This window comes from Anser brachyrhynchus (genome assembly GCF_964034855.1).
Source record: "Anser brachyrhynchus genome assembly, chromosome: Z".
In the NCBI taxonomy this organism is placed as follows: domain Eukaryota; kingdom Metazoa; phylum Chordata; class Aves; order Anseriformes; family Anatidae; genus Anser; species Anser brachyrhynchus.
In genome coordinates, this window is record NC_137697.1 from 61,900,426 (window position 1) to 61,922,015 (window position 21,590).

Below are 21,590 nucleotides of genomic sequence, written 5' to 3' on the forward strand. Positions count from 1 at the left end.
GTCTTTAATGTGCTGTGGCTAGATCCATTTCTGTTTTGAAATGCCCTTTAAACACTGACAGCCAAGACCTTCCAGGCTTGCAAGAAGAGTCAAATCATTCATATCCCCATTGAAGTTAAGATTTCTATTTAAATGCGTATCTGTAAAACTCAATGAGTTGGCCAATTTTGTCTGGAAAATACCAGGTTTTTCAGACTATCACCAAACAGCGCTCTCCCATTGTATCACTCTCTCACTTTGAATGTGGCACAATTAACTTTTGGAGGACAAACACTTCCAAGGATTAGATTTTGACACTGTGACTCTCTCTCACTGCACTTTGGTAGCTCTACATCTCCTCATTTCAAATCTAGATGCACAAAGCTTAAGCAATTCCATGATTACATTGGTCCAGTGTACTAACCATAGTAGCAGCTAAAAAGCAGTACTTATCATTAAATTTAGATGCAAGGATACATCTAATGATCCATCTAAATACATCTAATTTTGAGATATACCACAAAAGTAAGAAAGGCTGGAATTAATATAATTGTAATTGTTTTTACCCTTTAGGTCAAAGCTTTATTTACTATCAATTCCATGATTTTTTGATGGAGATAATATGGTGACCAGATAAGAAAGACCCCAATGCATCTGTATAGCTATCCTAATGCTGCAAGGTCCACTCCTGGCCTTGTAGAATTTTTGAAGTCTAAAATAGTTCAGCATGGAAATGTGGGCCTGGAGAAAGAGAAGCCTTAAGAGCACATCCCTAAAAAGGGAAAAATAGTGCTGTAGAGAGTTGCGGTAGCACAGACATAGGAAGAAAAGAGCATCAATTTTAAATGGGAGATTCCACTTTTGACAGGAAGGTTAATAGTTTCACAGGGGAATCTCTTCTCTCAACATTTTCAGTTTTAGGGAGTGAGGGTTTAGACAATAGTCAAAATGAGGGTTTATTAATTCAATCTGAATTCTAAATCTTAGACAAGTCACCTACAACTTTGACACTTATCTTATTTGTATTCATTTCATATTCAGATTAACATGAAAAAAACTTACAACCATCCTACCTTATCTAAGTTTTTTTGTATTATGCTATTTAAACACGTAAGATTTACATTTGGATTAACACATGTTTCAGAAACAACATGCTTGTGCTTATGATTTTAGAAACCACTTGTCACTGAGAAAAATAGGTTATAATCAGAGAAAGATGAGTAACAAAAATATATTGACCATCTGTAGTGGGTGTACATGGCAAGGTTTGGGTAGCAGGGAGCCATAGAGGTGGCTACTGTGTGAAGGATCCGGAAGCTGCCGCATGTTAGATAAGGGCCCCAATGGTGGCCAGAGCCGAGCCAATAAGCAATGTTGTTTGTGCCTCTGTGAGAGCAGATTTAAGAAAGGTGGAAAAAAAAAAAACTGCTGGGAACAACAGCTGGGAGAGAGAGAGGGGTGAGAAACAGCCCTGCAGACGCCAAGATCACTGCAGAAGAAGGGTGAGGGCAGGAGGTGCTCCAGGCACGCAGCAGCAGATCCCCTGCGGCCTGTGGAGAGGCCCCTGGTGGAGCAGGCTGTCCCCCTGCAGCCCATGGGTCCCACACGGAGCAGATCTCCACGCTGCAGCCCGTGGAGGAGCCCCCGGTGGAGCAGGTGGATGTGGCCTGGAGGAGGCTGCGGCCCATGGAGAGCCCCCGCAGGAGCAGGCCCCGGGCCGGAGCTGCAGCCCGTGGAGAGGAGCCCACGCAGGAGCAGGGGGTCTGGGGGGAGCTGCCGCCCATGGGGGACCCGTGCTGGAGCAGTTTGCTCCTGGGGGATGGATGGACCCCGTGGTACGGAGCCATGTGGGAGCAGTTCTTGAAGAGCTGCTGCCTGTGAGCAGTCCCTGCAGGCTCAGTTCAGGAAGGACGGCATCCCGTGGGAGGGACCCCATGTTGGAGCAAAGGCAGAGAGTGACTGAGAAGGAGCAGTGGAGATGAAGTTATATAGACTGACTGCAATCCCCATTCCCCTGTTCCCCTGTGCTGCTCAGTGGGGAGGAGGTGGAAGAGGATGGATGGGGACAAGGTGTTTTTGTTTTCTTTCCTTTGTTTCTCACTTCTCTAGCTTGGCACTCTTTCATTTCCCAAAACTTTTTCACCTTTGTCTTCCTGCACTTTATTGCCTAGAACAAGCCTACTTCCTAACAGACTTTCTACTCCTTTTACCTCTGCTTTCCCCAAGCTTTTAGGAAGCACTTGGCATTTCTTTATTACAGGAATGATGAAGGAGGACTTTCTTCCTGCTTTTCTTCATCTTTGAAGACCTCAGGTATTCCCAGCTTCTGTAGGACAGTCAGAAGCTTCCTGTTCAATTTCTATTGAGTCATCCAATAGCTAAGATCTCAAACACGATGTTTGTTTTAGCCTTATGCTGCTGCTTTCACCAACAGAGTAACTAGGCCTATGAACGACATTATTATTTTTTTTATCATGAGGCAGGATTGGCTTATGCTGCTGAACCTTTAACTGGCAGTTTTATATCTGATGGGTTAAGCTACTAAAAGTATGTTCTTTGATAGTTCCTTTTTAAACTTTCATAAAAGAACTGTCCCAAACATATCCTCAAGTTCTAACATCATGTATCTGTTGTTAAACTGTTCAGAATATAGATACATTCTCACAGGGCTTGTTTCTTCTCCTACTTCAGTTTTTTCCAATGGGGACATGTATGGGGCACAATGTAGTTTCTTCCTAATCATTTATGTCTTATTATCATTTGGCATTATTAATAGTAGCAAATATAATTGTATTCAAATCATTCCGCGTGGTGTCTGAAGATTACATTGAAATAGTCTTCCTAAATTAGGTGATTTCTATTCCATACATTTTTTTTTTTCCAGTGATAAAAGATATCTCAGAACTTAATTTAACAATATGTTAAACATAATGGAAAGATACAGTAGGAGCACTCTTCCATGTAATTAAACAATAATGCCAATAATTAGATTTCATTTTGATGCTAAGAGAATTATCACATTTGCTTAGGCAGAAAAATGCAAAGCTCATTTGAATCCTGATACAATATTCTGCAAATATAAAAAGAAGTAAGATGACGTATTCAAAAAAATATGAAATATTCAATGTAATAAAACTGAAAGGAAAAACTCTTCTGTTGTGTCACGTTTTGCAATTTCTCATCAGTTCATCAAGTTGAGTAATAGAGGAAAATTACAGCAGAATATCTATTAAAATACTTAAGAAGTCAGTGGGAAAATATCATTATACTAAGCATAAGACTGAATGCCTTTTTTACACACACTGACAAGGTACAAATAGTAGAATAGAATTCTGCATAGAGACTGACATACACATTTCAGATCTAAGTATATAATACAAATCATAAGGAAGACTTGACTACACAAATGTAGTCCACGTAGATGACTGTATCTTGAAAGTATCATGAATCTTTCCTCAATAAATAAATAAATAAATAAATAAAATTAATAATAATAATAATAATAAAAATAAAAGAAATATTCCCTAAACCTCATTTTAATATTATGTGGTAAGGGTTCACATCCCTCTCCAATGCTGAGTCTGTTACTCACAGTCCAGCAGGAGGATAAGCTATTTAACTACCCTGAGAAACGCTTTATAATATTTTTCAGACTGATACTAGGGCATGATTTATGTAATGAAGTATATCTGCCTGGTAATTGTGGAGGGGGAGATTCAGGATCAATTACCATAATTTAAGCAGAAGAAGAATGAATTAAAAAGAGAGAAGAACAATGGCAGCAGAGAAAAAGTATCAAGAATTTCAATAGTGAACCAAACTGTATTTTTACATTTATATATTTAGATTAAAGGAAACTAAAATGTGCTAAACCAGCCACAGAAGTCTTGAAATACCATTTCAATGCTAGTTTGCTGAATGATATGTGAACAATGCTGGGAATATCAGAATGCAAACTGAGATGGGTTTGTTGTAATTATAGGGAAGTTAAGTAAATTGTTTGCTTTAGTTGATAATTACAGACTCTTTGAGTGTCTATGTACATTGCCTTACTTCTCATGTTATTGACTACTAACATGACTTCTGTACCTAGTTGCATGATTAATTTTTCCCAGGATTCATAGTACACAGAAAAGCTACATTCCTGTGACGATCAATGTCACTTATGTGCTCCAGTGATGGCAAATACTGCTAATATGGAGAGGGAGAGAGAAAAGGAGAGGAGAAGAGAAGAGAGGACAGGACCGGACAGGACAGGACAGGACAGGACAGGTCAGAAATAACAGTACTGCAGCCTAATGATTTCTCAATCTAAAACTGCCTGTCTTACAGCGAGATGGGATCTGCAAAGAAGACGGAGTTCAGCATGAGAAATTTCCATTGAGGAATAAGTAGAAGTTAAAAACCAAATTCAAAGGTGCTGGATCTAGCACTGGGAGAACAAGCACATCAGCTGTGCAGTTTGCAGGGAGGGAGAAAATCAGCAGTACAACCAGGAACATTTGAAGGAAAACAAGAGTCTGGAAGGGAGACTGCATGGGAAAATTTCATGTGGAGCTGCCTGCAGAGAAGCAGAAATGCACTCATGGATAAGGAATTAGAAGAGTATGATGAAGACAAATAAAATGTGAGGAACTAGAAAAATGAGTGTCAAGAGAATAATTAGCTCCTCGGGAGACATGTTGAAACAAAAGCAGCTGCAGAAAAAATATATATGTTTATTTATTTATTTATTTTTCTTTGAAAAGGGTGGGATGGAGTCTTCAGGCTCAGCCACTGCAGAGAAATCTGTGCTCAGCAGCAAAGAGCTGGGCAACACAGAACCACCACCATGGCAGGTTACTTCCAGCCAGGGTCTGAGCTGACACATATTGTTCAAAGGTGCTTGCACAGCTTTGTAGGAATGGGCCATGGCCCTCCGTCATTACTAAAACTGGTAACCTCTGCATCATCCTCTCCTAAGCACCCTGTAGATGCCTACTTTAATTGCTTTATTCTCCACTTTCTGGAATATCCCAGCCTCATGACAACAGATAATGAAGTGATGACAATGAAGTTCTGTTAAATCAGGTCAGCCTCCAAAATAAGAAAGAACAAACGCTTTGAGCCTATAGAAGGTGACCTTGATTTCGTGTGGCTTGTGAATCAAAGTACCTCCTGACATCACCACAAGAGATGCCTTAGGTACAGAAAGTATTATGCATTCTGTAGAATAATAAGAAATAATTGTGTAACTATGAGAGGAATTAAATTTCTGGAGTTGCATAACAGCAATCATTAAAGAACTTTCATAGTCAATATCTAAGCTTCAGTGTTAGGTTTTCCATGTCTACTCTGGATGCACAATGTTTTGGTACATTAGACAGGAGGAAGTGTTTAGATGTTTTATGTGACATTCATTTTACTTTATATTGCCTTTAATCCAATCTTTTGGAGTGTCTTATAGCACAAAAAGAGAATAGCGTATCAAATCAAATTACAACAATATTAATTAAATTCCCCATCAAAGAAAGATTTAAAAAAAAAGGCCAAACTTTTCACTTCTTAGTCATTCATTACCTAAGCAAAATATTTATAGCATCAATATGAATTGTTTGGCTAAACAACTCAAGATATGACACAAACAACGAAAATGAAAGTTAGACTTTCACTGTATTTTCTCCTGTAAAGCATTTTATCCAAATTAATTATTTACATTGTGAACACTTTTGGTGTAATGCTAAGATTTTTCACAACTCAGTGCAACACCTAACAGCTACACTACTTTCTAATATGGAAGAGAGCTTCCAGAGATGCTGTATGAAACAGCTAATAAAAAACATTATTTACAAACTAGAAGTTTTCCTGTGATGTAGTCAAGGCCCTGAGCTACAAGAGAGATCTTCATTTCTAGGAGAGGTCCCAGATGACTGGAAACTGGAAAATGTTGTTCCAGTTTTCAAGAAAAGCGAGAAAGAAGACCCTGGTGATTCCACACCTATTAGTGTTACTTTAGTGCCTGGTAAAAGCATGGAGAAGATTGTTGTGGGAGTTATTGAAAAACACATTCATTGTTCATAGCCAACACCAGTTCATGAGGGGAAAGTCTTATTTAACTAAGTTAATTTCCTTTAATTACAAGATTACCCATCTAGTTGACTAAAGGAAGCCAGCTGATGTAATCTTTTTGGATTTCAGAAAAGCTTTCAATACTGTTTCTCACAGTATCCTTATGGACAAAATGTCCAGCATACAGCTAGACAAATACATAATATGATGGGTAAACAATTGTCTGACGGGTCATGCTCAAAGGGTTATAGTAAATGGGGTTAAAACTGGGTGGTGGCCAGTTATGAGTGATGTTCTCCAGGGCTCCATTTTATGGCCAGTTCTCTTCAATGTTTTTATAAATGTCTTGGATACAGAACTCAAATGGATACTAAATGAGTTTGTGAGTGACACTAAATTAGGAGCAGCTGTTGACTCCCTCAAGAGTAGAGGAGAGCCTTGCAGAAAGTACTAGATAGAGTAGAGGGCTGGGCAATCATAAACTGAATAAAATTTAACAAAAGGAAGTGTCAGATTCTGCACCTGGGCAGCGGCAACCCTGGCTATACTTAAGGACCAGGGGACAAGAGGCTGGAAAGCAGACCTGTGGAAAGGGATATGGGGGTTTTGGCTGATAATAAGTTGAATATGAGTCAACAGTGTGCCCTTGCAGCCAGGATGGCCAACCATAAATTGACGTGCATCAGGTATGGCACTGCCAGCTGGTCAAGGGAAGGGATTGCCCGGCTCTACTCTGCACTGCTGCAGCCTCACCTTGGGTACTGTGGGTAGTTTGGGGCATCGTAATAAAATGAGGATATGAAACTATTAAAGTGTCCAAAGGAGGGCAGGAGGGCAGCAAAGATGTTGAAGAGTCTAGAGAGCAAGATTTATAAGGAGTCATTTGGTTTGTTCAGCCCAGAGCAGAGCAGGCTGAGGGGAGGCCTCATGGCAGCCTACAGCTTCCCCACGAGGGGAGCGGAGGGACAGGCGCTGAGCTCTGCTCTCTGGGGACAGCGACAGGACCCGAGGGAACAGCATGAAGATGTGTCAGGAGAGGTTCAGGTGTGGTATAAGAAACAGGTTCTTCACTGGGAGGGTGGTTGTGCACTGGAACATGCTCCCCAGGGAAATGGTCACAGCATAGAGCCTGCTGGTGTTTGTACAATGCTCTTAGACATGCAGTTTAATTTTTATGTTTTCCTGGAGCATGAAGACACAAGTTGTACTCAATGATCCTTGAGGGTCCCTTCCAACTTGGGATATTCTGTCCTGTTCTATTATAGAGCTTCACTGAAGAGCAGGCAGAAACAACATCAGGCAGTGAAAGGTATTTATAAAACTACTCGGTAGCTCACAGCTATCTGTTTCCAAAGCGGGAAACATGATAAAGTGCCACACTATTGGGTGCAGCTCTTTGAAGTGTGTAGGACTGCTATAGAGTTTAGGGTAGTTTTTGTTCTGCTATCATGCTTTAATGGTCTCCAGCACTAGAAAAGTCACAAAAGCCACTGGAATACGACCGTAGTAGGATTTTTCTATTATTATTAATTGTATTCACTATTATATCCAGCTAAAGAGATATTTATCAAAATCTCTTAGGTGTTCTGTCAACCTACTAGACTGACTAACATGCAACAGGAATAAATTTTAGATTCACTGAATAACTGGAACTTCTTTTTAAAGTTTATTTTGATCTGGAAAAAAAAAAAAAGTTGTCCAACTTACAAGAGTTTTAAAAGTCAACCAAGAATATGCCTAATTATTGAAGTACACAAGGAATACAAAGCTTTGCAGAAAAGTTTCAATTTTTTTCTTCACTTAAACCCTTCACTTTATTTTTTGCCCTGAAATTGTCACTGAGAATTTCACAGATTTCTTTTCCTGACTGATTACAAGTGATTCAAACCTAAGAAACTTGGAAGAATCATTGTTTTCCCTCATCTACATGCAAGAGGTATTTGCTAGTGATAGATTTCATTTGCTACAGTTAGTAATAACTTTGAACTTTTGTGTGTGTGTGTGTGCTGATTTTTTTGTGTATTGTTTAGCTGAATAATAAAACAAATCAACTGGCAAAAATTCCCAGTGTGGAAGCATTAAAACAAAAATGCTCAGGAGCCAGAATGTGTTCATAACCAAAGTATGGTTAACTTCTACCAAGAATCAATACAATGACAAAGCACAGACACTAAAGAATCAACATGGTATGACCATACTCAGATTACAAATAAAAAACTTAGTAATTACAAAGAACAATACATTAAAATAAATCATCTCTTCACCTGAGGGGCGAAAAAAAAAATCCCATCAAAACTAATATCCTTCGATGGTACAAATTATTTCTTAATGTAATTGGTACAATAGAATTCTGTCAGTATGTATCTGTTCACTCCAACTTAAAAAAAAAAAAAAGTTTATTAGAAAATGCTTTTTATACAAATTTGTTTCCTGTATCTATGGAGAAGTACAGCATTTTCGTTCTCTGAAAATGCTTTAACTGTTAACAGCTATTGGAGTTTAATTAACAAATCCTTACATTGTAACAGCTAAGAAGCAAAGGAATGAAAATGTTTTGGGGGGCAGTAACTGGTGTCCCAAAGTAAGTCATCTTCCAGTTCTCCATGGTTTTGTCAGCAGCCTCAGATATGCAGCTACACTTGTAGCCCATAGCATTGTCATCTTACCAGGTTGTGCCTACTTCTCTCCCTGTATTACAGTGCGGCAAGCACACAAAGAAAATGATACTCTCTGACAGCCTGGTCAAGGAAAACCTTCTTCATGACCCTATTGCTCCATTGTGGTACTATTATGTCAACTTCTAGCAAATTACATAATGGAAAAAGAGTGTTACGCTATAGCAATCCAATAAGCAGTCCAATAATAAATTGTTATTCTTTGGGTCCAAAAAAGCCTGTTCAACAATCATCCCTGGAAACCATACAAAGAATTAGTCAGAAGCTTAAATATTAACATTCTTCCTTATCAGAAAAAGTAATAATTCGTATGCTGTTAGGAGTTACGCATTGACAAAGAGGAGCACTAAATGTAGATTTTTTCCATATTTGTTACTGTTTTTTTTTCTTTGTACTAAATGAAAACTTTGAAACACAAGCAGTCACCCAGAACCTAAGAAAGCACCACCACCTAAGCATCAATACCAGTTTTTGTCAAAATTAATTTAATCTTACATCTCATTTACTGAAAGCTAGTCAATAGCTAGTTGTCACACATATTCAAAAAATACAAATTGTTTCATGCAATCATAATGAGTCACGTGAGTGAAAACTGCCATTTTCACATGTAGCTGAAAAAATGTAAAAGGTTGCAGGGAAGAAATCATGTGGCATTTTATACCCATCATCTGAAAGGCACTAACGATCCTTGTGGTTATTGCATAACCAGGGCTCATCAACCCTAATCAACTTCAGTTCTAAAAACCCTTCAGGACTAAACTGATGAGAGCAAGGTAAGCTTGGCTCAGAAGGAAGATTTCACAGGGAAAAGAGTCTGAGCAGCTGTACTTGAAGAGCAGTGCTACACTGGTGTGCTATAAGCTATTATACAGACTGAGAAATATGTAATCAGGAGACTCATGTTTGGCATAGCCTAGAGGGTTCACATTGCAGGAATGTAGGTAAAGGGATCCTCTTCCATGCCCACATGAAATGTGCAATTGCTAAACAAAAATGCCCTAGAACAGGCAGCAGAGCACTAGCCAGCAGGCTAGAGTAGTTAGCTGTGTTTTGCAAAACGAAGAAGCATTGGGGCTGCTTCCTTCTGCCTGGGAGTGCTGGCAGCCACTATTTATGTGTCTCCCTTTTTGTCCTAAGGCAAAGTGTCTCTGAACAGCTCCTGAGCTCAACATGGCATAGCTAAGGTCAGGATTTTAAAAGGTCATGTTTAATAGAATTTGAAATGTACATAGCATTCAACACTAGCACAATTAAAAAGTGTTCGGTTCTAGGCATGTTTCTGACACAGCATCCAGAGGAACGACGCCATCAAAGAGAGTGAACAGGTCTAATAGTCAAGGGTATTTTGCAGAACTCTTACTGCTGGGGACACAAGAGAGAAATTGTCTTTGAAAGTTTGGGGATTTTTAAAATAACCTAACATACTCATTTTAAATCATTTCTTAAAAATGTTCATATTTTACAAACCATATCTAAAGCTAAAAAAAAAAAAAAAAAAAAAAAGCTTGCACTCAAAGTGAGCCTTTATTTTTAGAGGCAGTGCAGGGAGAAAAAGTGAGAGGCAGTACCATTCCACATTCCTTTTTTTTTTTCTTTTTTTTTTCTTTTTTAAGCTTGGAGGGCTATTTTCTTTGTCATGTTTTCATAACATTGCGACTTTGTTCACTTTCAGAGAGTTATGCTAATGTTCAAATGAAACTATAGACTAGAAAATCAGACCCCTCTTCAATGTAAATGACTTGAATGAAAAGAAAGATACTCATTTTTTTTCATTTCACGCTCATTTCTGAAATTTACTTTCAGACCGGCAAGTCTAAAAAGGTTACAAAGTGATAAGCATTTCTTGCCAGTTAGAAACCATGAAAAATATTTAGAAAATTAGATTTAGTTTTCAGTTAAAGCTGGCGTTTTGTAGCATACTGTGGCTAACGTTCATCTTGCTGAACAGTGTAACTCAGAGTAACATATTTATTATGAATAAAGGCTCACCCTTCTTTCATTTTCTTTTTTCTTTTTTTTTTTTTTGGCAGAGTGGGAGTGGTTGTTCACATGCTGTCATTATCTGCAGAGAAGTATATAATTTTCAGTATTTTTATTATACTACTTTAATTATTTATTAATTAAATGTTTACTACTTTAATTATTAATTAAATGTTTTATTATTAATAATTGTATTTTTTCATATAAAATGACAGTTTGCTCTGATTATCAGTCAAAAGTGTTTGGTCATTTTTTACTTTGACACATCTCTGGAGCTGCACAGACATTTCAACCAAGACTCATTTTCTGCAAGTGTTCTAATGCAAACAGTATTTCAGGTAGATTGCAACTCCTTGTAATTCCGTAAGTCACACACTTCTTGGATAGTTGATTGTGTACACACTTAAGGCACAGGGATTTTAGCATATGCATATAAACATGCTTTTCTCCTTTCATGTATGTGGGCATAAGTGTAAACATTTGTTTGTAAATATACAGTGCTAAGCTATGTAAGAGATGGGAATTCTGGTGGATTTGGATGCATATAGGACAACACCAGACAGTAGGCATCCCTATAGATATCTACCCTTAGTATGGGGCCAGGGAAATTTGGTCAAAATTCCAGACATTTCTAGATCTGATACTTTAAGGATGATGCAGGCACATTTGGCTACAGCTTCGCCATGGGTACAGGGATGGCTCTTTGCTTTAAAAGTCACAACATAACACATTTCACAGATGAGCAATTGAATCTAGTATGGAGTAGTTTTGGATTTCCATGTCTCTAAACATTTGGCATTCAGAAGAGGAGTGTTAGACTACAGACTGTATCTGGAGACCCACTGTTAGAGCCTTCTTTTTGCCCTCAGAAGCACTGGCATCATAGTCCTCAGACATAACGGCATGGTTCTCCCAACCAGCCCAGTTCAGCTGGTCATCATTCTCCTTGACTGACAGGATAACACTGAGCGTTGACCTCTGTGCAGAGATATGGTGCTGATTGCATCCCTCTGCCCACTCTGATGTTCAGCAACACATTATAAACAGATGGCATATGCTATATGGCATAATTACAGATTCATTTCTTTCAGGACTTTTTATTTTTATTAGCTGTTTCATGACTTATTTTGCAAAATGCAAGAATCAATAACCACAATGCTAATTCTTCTGGTCCTCACTACAGTCTCTAATGATTAATGTATGATTTAGCTAATGTGCATTATAACATAAGATGATAAAATAAAACTGTAACATAATTCATAAAAACCTGGGTAAGAGAAGTCATTTTGATCAGTTATTTCTACCCATAAACTACCCTAAAAACTCTGTCCTAATTTGGTCAACCGCTGTTGAAAAGCTGTTCATGCAAAAGGCATAAAAAATCTGAAATGTGCTGTTACATTTCTTCTTTGAACTGATTGCCGCATTAGTTTATTTTGAAATCATTCAGACTATCCACCTTCATGAAAACATTTGCAGCACCGAGAAAATAAAAATGTTGGGATATATACCTTTTATATTCAGTAAGCAAAAGGTATTATTGATTCATTTAAAAATCGAGTATAAATTCTCTCTTCTTTCAATATCTGAAAGGATTGTTATAAACCTTTACTTAGAGCATCAGCTATGAAAAGCCTTCAGAATCCATTTTTAAACTGTAAGTGCTATAAAAACCCAGCATGTTTAAACACAATTAAACAGTACCCTGCCAATAGCTTGAAATAAAACATGGTTATTATTTACTGCTGTTTTGAAAGCTGTTCATTTTCTCGAGAAGAATGCACCATGTGTTTACAGTCAGAAACATATATTAGAATGTTTTATGCTAAAAAGTGTGTAGATTGCACTAAACAATAATCATAACTGATTTAGCAATTAACATCTAAGTTGCTAATTATATGACAACACATTTGCATAGAAATTTTAGCTGCATTACTACAAAGACTGACTGGGCCAATTTCCCCCCTCAGATTTCATCCATTCTTTCACATTCACTGTAGGCATTAGCTTAACCCTATAAAGACTATCAAGATAGTCTATCTTGACTATCTGTAAGACATGAACAGTATTCTTACACAAGGCTTTGTTTGACTTATTTGTTCACGTAGTAATAGCCGTAATGACATTATGTACTCTAAACAGGAAAACTGATTCCAATTTCATACATGAAGAAAAGATTAAGCTAAGTTAGCTATGTGTACAAAAATTTGTCTTTCAGATGGGGTACTGGAATCAGCAAGGCAAATCTTTTCATTCATTAAGCCCATCTAAGGACAGCTGCACTGTAAGTGAATCTACATGTTCTGCTTTTGTGGGCATATTAAAATGTTTTACAATTCCTGATGATCTTTAAGAAATCAAAGCTATCATACTCACACATAGAGTTTTGAAAGAACAAACTCTTAGCAAAGTCAGAGTTTGTAACATAGGTTATCAACTTGGATTCAAAGGCAAATGTTTTCACACACTTCTTGACCTAATAATAGATACAGTGGGATGCTATTTATGAGCACAGTAGCTCTAGTTAGTGAGAAACAGAATGGCCATGGATGTTTGCCTCATTAACATTTGCTTTAACTGTGCTTTAACTGTGCTTGACCAGAATAACATCCAGTTCAGGACCTGAGTCCTTTTTACCTTACCAAGGCACTGTAAGGAGTGCTAAAACTCTTGACCTTTGGCCATCTGCAAATATTGGGTCAACACCCACAATCAGACACTTCCATTGGTCTAATATTTTCACAGAAGCAGAGATCAAGTTCTGAAACTCTTACAAGCATAAATATTTTGAGGGGCCAAGGGCTATTATGTGGATATTCACTCACTGCTTGGTAGTAACTCAGATATTTACAGACAGAGGAGAAGACCTGCCTTTGTCCTTAGAGCAGTGTTGGTATTTTTTTGTATTTGCTCTGCTAAGATAATTATCTTCCACTGTAACCTTTGGAGACAAGCCTGGCTTGTAGCAATAAAGTTTCATTGGTTCAAACTAGTTTAAAATATTTATAGCTCTTGGAAGCATACAGTTAAGGTGATATAATTGTTTAACAATTCCAGTCTAGGGAGCAACTCATGGTTTCTCATAAACAATGTAAAATTGGAATGAAAACATTTCCACAGAAATCTTTTTCTATTGAAGCCTTTTTTTTTCAGAAAAGGCTAGCAGAGATATTACTAGTTCTGCTATAAACTCCATCACCAGATAAAAGCACACACACAGAAAAAAAAGAAATGCAGTGTATATATCACATACAGAAGCTACTCTTTTAGCATTTTTGTTGATAGCAACATTGCAGTTGCCAAGATCACCCACATTCTTTTTTCCTTTTTCTTTTTTTTTTAACCCATCATTCTACCCCATCAGCTTTCTTTTCACACTTCTAGTTGATTCAGGATTTCTCTCCTCTGCTTTGGGACCCCTTGCATATTTTCTTGATGAAAAATACACTTATTTTTAAAATGGTGTCAGATCAGTCACTCTCTCTTGTGCCACCTCAGTAACTCCAGCTTTCACAGGTTGATACAAGAATGTTTTCAAATGTACTTCTCAGCCTTATGGCGTACTCTCAACAGCCAGTAACCTTTGTGAAAATTGGTATCCCAGATTAACACTTCCCCTTCCCCCTCCCAATACTAAAATGAAACTATACTTTGCTGTGATGTGTAAAAATCCATTCTTAGGGGAGGTTGTTGGGACAAGTTTGTTTTTATTTAGCAATGTGAAAATGCTTCAAATTGATTTATTCTGGTGCATATGGTTTCCTCTACACTGGCCTTTTGTTCCACTCATCCTATCCCACTACTCATTTGCCACAAACTGTTTAAAATTAGATTTAAGTTTCTTGGAGTAGCAAATTTGTCTACCTATATGCTCATTCATATATGCTGTACCTACACGCTCTTTGAAAGGTGACTAAAACTTAGTTTAAGCCTTTAGACATTACTACAATAGAAGCAACGAAAAAGCAGCATGACATCAAAGGTCTGTTTGGTTTTCTTGTGAGAATGATTGTTAAACTGATCACGAAATGGAATGATTTTTTCTGTCTTTCTGGCAACACTATGAGTCATCTGTTCTCTTCCTGTCCCTTTCATTGACAACCTGCCTTGGCCACCATGTATCCAAGAGTAGTAACTCACCCCTGTGAATCACCATTCAGGATTTAGATGTTTCCAATGAGTCATACTTAACCTTATAGAAAGTAGAATACTTAGACTACATAGATTGTGCACTTTAACCATGGTGTGTTTAGAAGTCCCTGACTGGAACACAAAATTACATATTTCATTGACGGAAGCAAAATCAAGTGCTGAACCATTTCCCCTACTTTAAACTCTGCGTAAGCAAATCCAACTTTTTGTATTCGGTTAAATAGTGTTGGTCAAAGTATACATAACAGACAGCTCACTTACAATTTTTTTTCCCTCACTGCAATCAACTGCTTACCAAATTTAAGAACAAATATTCTACCATTGTATTTGCCATCTGAAAAGCCTGATAATATCAAAAAATACCAGCTACAAAACAACAGAATTCACATCCAGAGATTAAAAATTAATTAAGGGACTGCATTTCAGAAACTAGGCACACTGAAATCCACTGTTCGGGAAAATTTATTGCATTACATTTCTTTTTATCTGCTCTTCTTTGCACTGTGTTATTTGATGTTACATTTCTGCCTTCTGTTGCATAAGTTCCCTGTGAGGGAAAGTTATTCGTGATTAGCATTCACTGTTTCCTGCCTGCACAGTGCAGAGCACCTATAGTTAATGAGAAAATGGGGTAGTCTTTTTTTTTTTTTTCCTTCTTCCTTTTTTTTTTTTTTGGTTTAATTTCCATTCTTATTTAAGAAAGGATTTAGCTCTTCAGGACAATGAGTGTCAAAGAGATTGAGACACACACATGGAACAAAATTAGGCAAGATGGTTTGCAAGCTGTGCATTGTCAAAAGAATTTGTTGGCTCCAAATGGCCAATGTTTAAGGGAGATACTAAACTGAAGCTATCCCCATACACAGCAAACTCACCCTCTAAGCAGGAGGACTCTGGCTGTTCTAAACAAAACAGCTCCTGAAATTTGCCATAACTGGCTCCCTGACTGTGGAGAATAGTCAGACTTGTTAACATCACTGATAAGCACCAGCCTTGGGCAAAGGAGAGGGAGCGGTTTGTTCTTGTTTATCTCTTATACAAACTATGTGGATGGAGGCCTTGCAGGCTTGGTGTGAGAGGCTGCCAAAGGAACGAGTCTCGTGTTGGTGGGAATAACCGCATGTATCAGTACAGGCTGGGGGATGACCTGCTGGAGAAGAGCTCTGCGGAGAAGGACCTGGGGGTCCTGGTGGATGACAGGTTGACCATGAGCCAGCAGTGTACCCTGATGGTCAAGAAGGCCAATGGGATCCTGGCATACATAAAAAGAAGCGTGGCCAGCAGGTCAAGGGAGGTGATCCTTCCCCTCTACTCTGCCATGGTCAGGCCTCACCTGGAGTACTGTGTCCAGTTCTGGGCTCCCCGGTACAAAAAAGACAGGAAAGAGTCTAGAGGAGGGCCACAAAGATGACACAGTGCCTGGAGCATCTTCTCTATGAGGAAAGACTGAAAGACCTGGGTCTGTTCAGCCTGGAGAAAAGAAGACTGAGAGGGGATCTTATCAATGTTTATAAATATCTGAAGTGTGGGAGACAAAGGGATATGGCCAACCTCTTTTCAGTGGTTTGTGGGGACAGGACAAGGGGCAATGGCCACAAAATGGAACACAGGAAGTTCCACACCAATATGAAAAAGAACTTCTTCACAGTGAGGGTGACAGAGTACTGGAACAGGCTGCCCAGGGAGGTTGTGGAGTTTCTTCTCTGGAGATATTCAAGACCCATCTGGATGCCTATCTGTGCAACCTGCTCTGGGGAACCTGCTTTGGCAGGGAGGTTGGACCCAATGATCTCTGGAGGTCCCTTCAAACCCCTACAATTCTGTGATATATGACTATAGTACTCAACTCTTCATCCAAATCATGCTAAACATAACCACAGGGAGGGAAGAGATAAGGCTAGGATATAAAAGAATGTTAGGAGTTAGTTGGTGGGGAAAAAAAAAAAAAAGCTAGTGTTTGGAAAAAGATTTAGAAAAATGAGAGACAGCAGGAGAAAAAAGAAATTGGAAACCTAGACAAGGCAGTCAATGGGCTGTGTTCCTTCTCCTCAACCAAGACAGGGAGCCATCTTAGAAAGCTCTGCACCATCATCTCTGCACGGGTTGAGGAATACCCGGGATAGCATTTTGCTAGCACTATTATCATATGTTAGCGATATTGCATTAAGTGAAATTATCAATGGCAATTCTGAATCTGTTATATTTAACAGATTGTTGTAATATTATATATGTTTATATATTGTTAACAGATATATGTTATATGTTCAAGTTTGTGAAACCACCTCAGTGAAAGTCATTGGCAGGGCTCTGAAAGAGGGAAATGTTTGATAAGTCCCCTTTAACATGAGACTGACTAACTCTTCTTCTATAGCAGTGAGCACAGTGATGGCAAGCTCCGTCTATGTCCTCATCCTTTATTACTGAGACAACAAATACTAAGAAAAGTTACTTTTGTGAAAGAGAGAATGCAATAAAAACACAAAACAACAATATATAATACCTGCATCTGTGAGGTGTGCAAGCTTTAGTTTTGTTAGTTGTAATAAAACTTCAAACTGTATTGACAAATTTTATGTAAGATATTACTAACCACAACAATGTACAATGTCACTAAAATTCAGCTGTCTTCCTTTAAATCTCTCCTGAGATGTGAAAAGAGGCCACTGGTTTTTGTGCACATATTGCAGGATATCTGGATTAACAATGTGCAATTTGATAAGGTTTTAACATTCATAAGTGCTTTTCAGATCAAAACATTAAGAATTTATCTTTGCTACTCATGATTTTACTAACATTAAAAATTCTATATTCCTTTTTTAAGACACTGATACTGTAATGTCAAAGTGTTTTAACACCTTGTAGTTCACCCACTCATTTAAATTCCTTATTATGGGTGGAGGAAACTTGATGTATTCATGTTGATGTAAAACTTGCAACTACAAAACGTAACAATGGACAGAGCTTGCAGGTATGCCTGATGCAAAACACCAGTGGTGTACAAACCCTACAAAACCACTTTTTTTGCTCATATGGACTTTAAAATATATATGGACAGAATGAAAAGACAGTATGCTACTCCAAGCTGATGCACAACAGCACGTCTACGTAATGAACACAACAGAAAAAGGAATTAGTAAGTTCCTAGTATTCAAATCCAAGTCTGTAAATAGTTTTAAACATTCAGTAGATCACCATAAGGCAATATTTTATAATGCCACAATATTTCAACATCAAACAAAATACAATCATCCCAAGGTTTCTACAGTCCATTTTCCAAAATTATAAGTCACTACTTACTATGTTATGTATAGCACCTTGTAACTTAAATAGTAAGAGAAAAAAAAAAAAAAAAAGGAGTTACCTTGGATGCAATACTAGCTATCTGGAAATGCTCCTGTTTCTGAATAGATTCCTTAGACTCCTACAAAGAAGCAAGCAAATATTTTCTGTACAGTGAACTTTGTCACACAGGCAATATAGTAATACCACATAATTATAATACATATATTAGCAATTTTTATGTTAGGTTTTGATAGCGTATAGTGATTTCACACTGATGGGCAGCTAAGTTCCTCTGCACCATTCTCTCACCCTCTCTCCTCAAATGAAACGGGGGAGAAAATACGATGAAAAAAGTTTTATGCCTTTAGATAAGGACAGGGAGATGACCCACCAGTAACTGTCAGGGGCAAATCAGACTCAGCATAGGGAGATTAACAGAATTTATTAACTACTACAACTACAAATGCTATTAACTCTACAAGCTACAGCTATGAGAAATAAAATAATAATAATAATAATTAATAATAATAATAATAATAAACTAAAAGCTACTTCCCACCATCTACTCCGTTCTACGTCCTCTCCCCAAGAAGCACAGGGGAATGGGAAATGGAGGCTGTGGCCAGCCCATGATACTTCAGCTCCGCCACTCATTCACGGTCACTCTCTGCCCCTGCTTCACATGGGGTCCCTCCCACGGGATGCCGTCCTTCCCGAGCTGAGCCTGAGGGGGCTGCCCACACGCAGTAGCTCTTCAAGAACTGCTCCCACATGGCTCCATACCACGGGGTCCATCCATCCCCCAGAAGCAAACTGCTCCAGCACGGGTCCCCCCCGGGTGGGCGGCAGCTCCCCCCAGACCCCCTGCTCCTGCGTGGGCTCCTCTCCACGGGCTGCAGCTCCGGCCCGGGGCCTGCTCCTGCGGGGGCTCTCCATGGGCCGCAGCCTCCTCCAGGCAACATCCACCTGCTCCACCGGGGGCTCCTCCACGGGCTGCAGCGTGGAGATCTGCTCCGTGTGGGACCCATGGGCTGCAGGGGGACAGCCTGCTCCACCAGGGGCCTCTCCAGAGGCTGCAGGGGATCTGCTGCTGCGTGCCTGGAGCAGCTCCTGCCCTCCTTCTTCACTGACCTTGGGGGCTGCAGGGCTGGCTCTCACCTGAGCCTCCTCTTTTCCAGGCTGAACAATCCCAGCTCCCTCAGCCGCTCCTCGTAAGACTTGTCTTCCAGACCCTCACCAGCTTCATTGCCCTTCTCTGGAATCGCTCGAGCACCTCAATGTCCTTCTTGTAGAAAGGGGCCCAAAACTGAACACAGTAGTCGAGGTGCGGCCTCACCAGAGCTGAGTACAGGGGGACAATCACTTCCCTAGCCCTGCTGGCCACACTGTTTCTTATGCAAGCCAGGATGCTGTTGGCCTTCTTGGCCACCTGAGCACACTGCTGGCTCATATTCAGCCGACTGTCAACCAATACTCCCAGGTCCTTCTCTGCCAGGCAGCTTTCCAACCACTCATCTCCCAGCCTGTAGCGCTGCTTGGGGTTGTTGTGCCCCAGGTGCAGGACCCAGCATTTGGCCTTGTTGAACTTCACGCAGTTGACCTCAGCCCATCAGTCCAGCCTATCCAGATCCTCCTGCAGAGCCTTCCTACCCTTCCACCTAACTTGATGTCGTCTGCAAACTTACTGAGGGTGCACTCGATCCCCTCATCCGGATCATCAATAAAGATATTAAAGTGAATTGGCCCCAGGCTCAGCTCTGGCCAGCAGCAGGTCCCTTTTAGAGCAGCTGGGGCCAGTTCTGCTCTGACATGGGGCAGCTGCTGGGCCCTGCTCACAGAGGCCACCCCTCTAGCCCTGCCATTACCAAAACCTTGCCACATAAGCCCAATACACAGTGCAAGTCTGTATATTTACAGATCAAAAGGACAAATGCATACCTCTGTTTGTACAGAGTTGTCTGTTATGAAAACCTGACATAGCATATTCCTTTAATAAAAACTTCCTTCATAGCTGGACTGTTGTGGAGTGCTGTTCTCTCTCTGTTTTATGTGGCAAATAAAAGATAGACTCTAAACTATTTGCCAGCAGCCAAACTTGGACTGTGAACTGTCTGAGGGTCTTCCAAGTTGTGTATCAGTTGTACTCAGAACTCGTAGATACTCATTCTCAACCTGCACAATGTGAAAAAAAAAAAATCAGTGATCATCAAATTAATTTTTAAAAGATAAATCACACATAAGTGAGATGCATGACTGTGCTCATTACACTATTTATATAATCATTATGCTATTTATATAATCACACTGTAGTCATAAACTAAATAATTTGGTAAGTATCTCTAGTTGCCTCTTGTGTCAAACCACAACAACAAATCACCACCAACAAAGCAGAGGTTTACTAGTTGTTAGGAAATGGTCTAATGCTCCCCAGTATATTCCTCTTTGGTCTAGCATTTTAGCTTAATTGTCTATTTGTCTATACACCAAGGTTTGTGATGGAGATAAACAGTGTATTCCACTACCATGTGAAACAAAGTAGGACATGCCACTAAGCACAGGATAATAATTCACTTGTCTTCTGCTTCTGGAGGGCAAACCTGGCTCTAGCAAATTCAGCTGTACTGAATTATTTTTCATCTCTTAAAGAAGATCTCACAGGTGAAAGTCTTCTTAAGATACTGCCTTCATTTTCAGGACACTTTTAGGGTCAAATGTAGGACAGAGAAAAGCAACTTTGACCAAATATTCCCTGCAAAACAGTGTTCTGCCCTTGTATAACCAGACCAAATAAATAAATAAATAAATAATATGTCAAAAAGAATAGCATGTAAACATGACATTTAAGTAGAGAAAATAAATTGAAACTTAACAAAAAAATAATAATTCATACAGCATTTCAAACATACTCAGATCTTATTACATACCTACAGCCTATTAAATTCAAAATGTTTTCCAATCAAAAGATAAGAATTAGACAAATTTTAATATGCTACCTACCCTACCATTTCTTCTTATTATTGTTGCTGTAAATAATTTTCTTTTAGCACAACACAGAGATCTTTGTGTTTTCATGACCTTAATTAGAAGCAATGAGATTTGGACAGAAGAAATGACAAAATCTTACTTGTTTCTACAGACTGTAATATAAGAACACCACTATTTTGTGGGGGGTTTTTTGGTTGGTTGATTGCTTATTGTGTGTGTGTGTGTGGTTTGGGATTTGAGGGGTTTTTTTGGTTGGTTGGTTTATTTGGATTGTTTTGTTTTCAACACTCCCCTATGGGCAAAGGGAAAGGAAAAGGAAATGTGAATGCAAAAGCTAAGGTCAAAGCAAGATCAAAAGCTAAAGCAAAAGGAAAGAAAGACTGAGGAGAAAAAAATGAATGAAAAAGAAAACCAACTTGTGCTTTCAGTTTACTTTATCTATTCAACTTGGTGTTTCTCTGTTTTCTTTCTTTCTTTCCCTCACATTCC

General features: G+C 39.0%; 1 long non-coding RNA gene across 2 annotated transcripts in view; it reads right to left on the reverse strand.

Annotated features, from left to right (window-relative positions):
* LOC308185463 overlaps positions 1–21,319 on the reverse strand; it is a 72,993-nt gene extending 51,674 nt beyond the window's left edge. For both annotated transcript variants that reach the window (XR_013943398.1, XR_013943399.1), the window contains exons 1-3: positions 21,114–21,319; positions 20,055–20,288; positions 18,196–18,255 (exon numbers count right to left, since the gene is read on the reverse strand). This is a non-coding gene — a long non-coding RNA (uncharacterized lncRNA). The remainder of the gene's footprint in view (positions 1–18,195; positions 18,256–20,054; positions 20,289–21,113) is intronic.
* Positions 21,320–21,590: the final 271 nt, after the last annotated feature.